This window comes from Sarcophilus harrisii, chromosome 1 (assembly GCF_902635505.1).
Source record: "Sarcophilus harrisii chromosome 1, mSarHar1.11, whole genome shotgun sequence".
NCBI classification, from domain to species: Eukaryota; Metazoa; Chordata; class Mammalia; order Dasyuromorphia; family Dasyuridae; genus Sarcophilus; species Sarcophilus harrisii.
The window spans coordinates 602,759,309-602,766,294 of NC_045426.1; the positions used below are offsets into that span (position 1 = coordinate 602,759,309).

Below are 6,986 nucleotides of genomic sequence, written 5' to 3' on the forward strand. Positions count from 1 at the left end.
AATTCCTCTCAAATAGAGCATTTCTCCTTCTAGCTTTATGCCCTTCACCCCCTTTCTGGCAGAAATCAGTGTTTTGTTTTCTGAGTTAATAGTTGGCAGGTTTTTAATATATGCCAATCATTTTCTGTTGAAACACCAGACATACAGAAAAAAAATGACAATCATTGGCAAAACTTGTAATTATTCAGTGGTGTAATTTTTCAATCTAAATTAAATGCTAAGAGATTATTGTTAATTTTTTAATTAAAAATGAGTGCTACAAAAGGAAAAGGAAAATCTGTTTGCCATCCAGCAGATTTAGATTCTAAATAAGATGTTAAGAAATCTTGTAATAAAGGGATTGCCCTCTTTTTGCCATCAGGTAGATATTTTTCATCTGATAGGACTGTCTAGACAAAGTTATTTGTAGATGAAAAGCTTTTATGAGTTGGCAGTTTTCCCTTTACTTATAATATCTCTCTACCCTGTTATCTTTTCTCCCTTCGAATAAGCAAATTGAAAGTTGTCTTCTAAATGGTAAGCAGTTTGGCAGAGGAAATGATTTCAAATGTTTTGCATTCTGGGAGTGATCATTTCTTCATTAATAGTAATAGTGGATAGCACTATATAGGTCTTGTCAACCCCTTTTTCTTATGTAGATCTGGACAGCAATGCCAGTTTTTAAGCCCTTTATGATTCAATCTCTATTTATATGCTCATGAGCCCCCATGGATGTTTTTATTTATTAGGTCAACCAGAGGACGCATTAGTTCAAGGCTAAAGATATTTTAGTTGAATCACATAGAAAAATAAATGACAATAAAGTCTTCTTCCACATATCTAGGAATATATTCTCTCATACATTAACATTCTACCCCAAGAGCATGGAAACCAGTGAGAAGAAGAATCTTGTAACTTCCTTTTATTTATTTTTTCACTCAATTAATTGTTTGAGCAGAGTTCATTATTGATATCTTTTGTTTTTATACTGTTTACATTTTCTCTTATATTCTTATCTTCCTTAATACAGTTTATTTTTCTAAAAAAGGAAGGAGATTAATCATCAATATTAGACAAATTTAGGATTATTTTATACAACTAGAAAAAACAATAGAGAAATTTATATAGAGACAAAAATGGTCACTATCAGGAGAAATAATAGGGGGAAAAGTGAGAATGAACAAAGCCTGGCAGTACCAGATCTCAAACTATATTATAAGATTGTAATTCCCAAAACAATTTGGTACTGGTTAAAAAAAAAATAGAGAGATCGATCAGTGGAACAGATTAGATACACCACATATAGAAGCAAATGTAGCTAGTAGCCTAGTATTCAATAAATACACATACTCTAGTTACTGGGATTAAAACTTACTATCTGATAAAAACTGCTGGGAAAATTGGACAATAGCATAGAAGTAATTAGATTTAGATGAATATCTCATACTTTATACCAAGATAAGTCACAAATAAATATGTGACCTAGAAATTAAATATCACATTATAAGCAAATTAGAGAACAAGGAAAATATGTCATATTAGATCTATATAAACTTGTTTAAAAATTTGTAATAAAATATGAGATAGGATTATAGAAGATAAAATGGTTATTTTTGATTATATAAAATTAAAAAGGGTTTTACATGAACATATGAAAAGAATCTTTGCAGCAAGATTTTCTAATAAAGGTAACGCACACACACACAACTTAAATTTATAAGAAAACTTTTATTCCCCAATTTAAATGTGGTCTATGGTTATGATAAGGAAGTTCTTAAGGGAAAAAAATCTAAGCTTTTTATTGTTCAGTCATTTCAGGGGTGTCCAACTCTTTGTGATGCCATTTGGGGTTTTATTGGCAAAGAAACTAGAATGATTTGTCATTTTCTTCTCCAGCTCATTTTCTAGATGAGGAAACTGAGTCGACTAGCCTATGGTCACACAGCTAGTATGTGTCTGAGGCCATATTTGAATTCATGAAGATGAATCTTTAAGATTGCAGGCCCAGCACTATATCCACTGTACCAACTAGCTGCTCATATTCAAATATGCTTTTATAACTATGTGAAAAATTCTTGAAATAATTAGGGAAATAAAAATTAAAGCAATTATGAGGTTCTACCACATACTCATTGGCAAAAATGACAGAAAAAAACCAGAAAATTTTGGAGGAAAATAAAAATATTTTTGTACATTGATACTTTGTTGGTAGAGGTGTGAGTGAGTGCAACTGACTCTTCTTAAAAGTATTTTGGAATTATACATAAAAAGTTACTAAACAATGATCCAGCTATAGCAATACTAAGCCTATACTCCAAAGAGATCAAAGCAAGAAAAGTTCAAATATATGCAAAAATATTTACAGAAGCTCTTTTTGTGGTGACAGCAAAACCCCTCAAAATTAAAGAGATATCTGTAAATTGGGGAATGGCTGAACAAATTGTGGTATATACAATAGAATATTATTGTGCTATAAGAAATGGGGAAAAAGATTTCGTAGGGATATGGAAAGTCTTGTATGAATTTATACAGAATGAAGTAAATAGAAACAGAAGAGCCACTTTTATAACATCAATATTATAAAAATGAATAATTTTGAAGACATATAAACTGCATGATAACATCAACAAAACCAAGAGAACAACTTATTTGATAACAGTAACACTGTAAAAAGAAAAGACTTGAGACTTCTGAGCATTGCAATGGTTATCCATGATTTCAGATGACCAACAAAATAGCATGACATCTAACTTCTGCCAGAAAGGTAATGGACTAAGGTACACAATTAGACATATAATTTTATTTATTTTTCTTTTTTCTGTACACAGATGACATTTTCTGTCCAAATTTTATTGGTCACTGAATCACTGAAAAGAACCAAGTCTTTCATAGTTGAACATCACACATTTTTGCTGTTATTGTGTACGATATATTCTTGGTTCCCTTTTTTTCACTCAGCATCAGTTCATGAAAATCTTTCCAGATAGACATACAATTTTAGACATGGCCAATGACAGAATTCATTTTTACCCACTATGGTTTCATTTTCCTTTTCAGTGGGGTTGGAAAAATAGATTATTTTCAAATTAAAAATTTAAGTTAAAAAACAAAATACCTGACATATGCAACATTCTGTTCCTGTGGACCACTATTTTTGCACATGAACAAAGGAATATAGTCTAAAAACATTTTCAACCTTGGGATCAAGGCTGTTCTTAATTCTGCAATGTTTTTGTTTTCCATTGTGTCGTGGTTGATTTTTTCCCCCATTTGTATTGTTGCAATTATTTTGTAGATATTTTTCCTTGGATCTGCTTGATTTCCTTTCCTTCAGTCCATCTAAGTCTTTCCATGTTTCTTCTCACATTCATTAGTTCTTATAACGCATTAATATTACATTAAACTCATGTACCACAATTTGTTTAGTTATTCTCCAATTGATAGACATCTATTTTGTTTTCTTATCTTTGCTATTACATAAAATGTTGTAATAAAAATTTCAGAGTTTGTAGGATATTTTTGTCTTTGAACTTTTTTTTATGGTACCAATTTAAAAAATATTTTTTTCTTCAGGACAAAAATGTATTTCCATTTGTTTACATAACTTTTAAGGTAGAAATGTTGTTCATTTCTCCTCTTCTACACACATTCAAGTATTCAGATCTACATGGTAGCTTCAAAGTTATTTTAAACTGATACTACCTTGGCTACAAATTTGAGTCCTTCAATTTTTGAAAAACTCTGTAGAATGCTATTTTTCTGGTGCATTTAGTCAACCTCTTCAATGATGGGTCCAGAAAAGGCACCTCCAAATAGGGCTGATCCACTGTCTGGAAATCCACCAGGCATGTCTCCTGGCATGCCCCCTGCACTCTGGTACAGCTTAGCAATCATGAAGTTGCAGACCTCCAATTTTTTCTGCTGATGCTCAAATTCTTCTTTCTCAGAAGTCTGTTTTTTATTCAGCCAGTTGATTATTTCATTACATTTGTCAAAAATTTTCTGTTTTCATAATCAATTTTGCCTTGTAATTTTTCATTCTCTACAGTAGTTTTAATGTTGAAAGCACAAGAATAAGGAGAATTTTTGGAAGTCATTTTGTCTCTCTGTTTCTCAGCTTCTTGTAGTATGAGTTCAATGTCTTCTTTGCTCAGATGATCTTTGCAATCTTTATGAAACATTGAGAATGCCATCAATGTCAAAGTCAATCTGAGGAACACTCCTAGTTGCTGGGGGGTGAGGGTGAGTGTGTTCCTTAGAGCACAAACTTGCCAAGCAGATATGTATCCTTTGTCATTGCTCTCTTGCCTTCATAAACCTGAATAAACATATCATACTGGTTGTACAAATAGATGGTTAAGGTCTGGGTCTGGTTGGGATGGTGGTATTACATTTGATCAGAACTGTCATAACTCCAGTAGCAGTTTCAATTCCAAAGCAGACAAGAGTGACATGCAATAGCAGCAAGTCCTACACATTCTTCGATTTTTCTCTAATCAAAATTGCAACCTGGACAGCTACTCAAGGTAAGCCTCATCAAGATTGATGCTTATTCAAGTTGAATACCTTGCCACTGAAGATATTTTGCAGAAGCTTCTGGATTTGGGGAATACAAGTGGAACTACACAGCAAGATGATGTCATGAATCTATGTTTTATCTAGGTTGGCATCTCTTAAGTCTTTTCCACAGGGTCCAGTGTGTTATGGAAAAGATTATCATTCAGCTCTTTGAATTGTGCATGGGTGATTGAGGTAAAGAAGTCAATAACTTCACAGAGGGAGTTAATCTCAATACTTAATACATTTCTTTTAGTACCAACATTTTTGTCCAAGTAATAAGCAATAGTGGAAGATGATTGACTGATGATTTGGAGCACATTGAGACCCAGTGATGTTCCAGCACCTTTGTTTGTTTGAGATTTGGAATCAATGAAATAAGCTGGTATTGTGAGGACATCATTTGTAATAGCTTTCTCAAGGTATGCTTCAGCAATTGCTTTCATCTTGGTCAAGACCATGAAGATACTTCTTCTGGAAAGAAATGTTTGGTCTCCTCTTTGTGCTTCACTTGGACCTTAAGACTGCTTACATAACTCACCACCATGAAAGGCCAATATGTCATATCTGACTGCACAGTTTTATCATCAAATCTGTGACGATTCAGATATTTAGCATCAAATACTATGTTGGTAGCATTCATTTCAATTTAATTCTTTGCAGCATTACTAATGAAAAGTGTTGGTGAAGGTGAGATAGGTTGAGGTGCTCCTTTTTCTTTGGCCATTAGCAATGATCTCCATTTTCCCATGTTGGTAGACTCTCACACAGGAATAAGTAGTGTTAGAAATCAATGTCGACTGCAGGTTCCTTCAACACTGATGCTAGGGAGTCAAGGGTTGTAGCTTTTCTGCTGTGAGGAAGAAGAATTGCAGCAGCACTGAGTGGCTATCTTTGAAGTTCTTGGGGTATATATAGGAAATGGGTCTCTTGACAAAAGAAAATGGAAATTTTGATCACTTGCTTATCCTTATTCTAGATTGCTTTTCATAATAGTTATACTAATTTATAGAAAGACGGTATCTATCTTTCTACATCTTCAACATTATTCCCATTTTGGCCAATTTGCTGAACATGAAGTGGACCTTTAAAGTTGCCTTGATTTGAGTGACTTTTATTATTATTGATTTGGAGTATGCTTCCTGAGATTGTTAATAATTTGCAATTCTTCTTTTGATAACTTCATGCACACCTTTAAATTCCTTGTCTATTTGTTAGATAATATCTGTTAAAGGAGATTTTTATTCAAACTTACTATTCTTTTAAACAAATTCTTTATGTTATTGAAGGACTGCAAATCCAGAGGATATTTAAATTGTAATACCCTAAAGCAAAGTTTTATGTGCCTTTCTTCCCTATTTATGGCTATAGTTCCTAGGATGGCAGATATGCTTTCTATCTATCAAGCCATTTTTGAAGACTATCTACTTGGGCAGAATTTGCCAAAGCTTGCACTCTGCTCTTATGGCCTTAAAGAACCCAGGATCAATTCCAGGCCATTATGAGAGTAGGCAATTGCAGAGTGAGCATTTTCACTAACTATCATGCCTGGAATATTGTCCCTCCTGATCTCTGTTTCCTGGCTCTGCTGATTTCCTTTAAGTCCCAGCTAAAAATCATATCTTGTGCAAGAAACATTTCCTGATCCCTTTTAATGTTAGTGCCTTCCCTCTGTTGGTTATCTCCAATTTATCCTGCATATAAACTTGTTCTCACAAGGTTGTTTTCATGTTGTTTCCTCCACTAAACTGTGAACTACATGAGAACAGGGACTATCTTTTGCCTTTCTTTGTATTCCTATCACCCAGCAGAGTGCCTCACTCATAGTGGGCATTCAACAACTCTGGCTCTCATTGATTGATTAATTTCATTGATTATAAGTCCCAGGTGAAGGTCTACTTAGTCAATGTTTGTGCCCTGATTGATTCAGAGTGATTGTAAGTAGCAGTTGTTTCTGTCTTGGCTGTTTTTCCCTGCTAGATTTTTATACACACACACACACACACACACGTGTGTGTGTGTGTGTGTGTGTGTGTATGTATGAATGCTGTTATGTATATATGTATGTGTGTATACATGTATATACATACATGCATTAGGTAAAACAGGTAATTCTTTGCTTCATTTCTTCCCTAGTCTTAATCCTGAGACCTTATAAACTCAGCTTTAAAAGGCCAAGATCTCACACTACATCCAGCACCATCTCCACTTGTCCTGATCTATATCTGGCCACTGAACCCAGATGGTTCTGGAGGAAAAGTAAGACATGACTTTGCATAGCCTTCTTTAACTTAAACCCAATTCACTTACATGTTATGGCATTGCCTCCTTGATGTCATGGTCCTCTTCATGAATGAAGGACAAACAACAATGACTATCAATTCAGGCTAAAGATTAGTGCTGATACCAGCTGATTTGAAGGTTCAAAGTCAAAGCTTTCAAGGCTTCTA

The 6,986-nt window shown here is 33.9% G+C and overlaps 1 pseudogene; it reads right to left on the reverse strand.

Moving 5' to 3' along the window:
- Nucleotides 1-3,747: 3,747 nt before the first annotated feature.
- Nucleotides 3,748-6,739, reverse strand: LOC100929382 (annotated as a pseudogene).
- Between the last annotated feature and the right edge of the window lie 247 nt (nucleotides 6,740-6,986).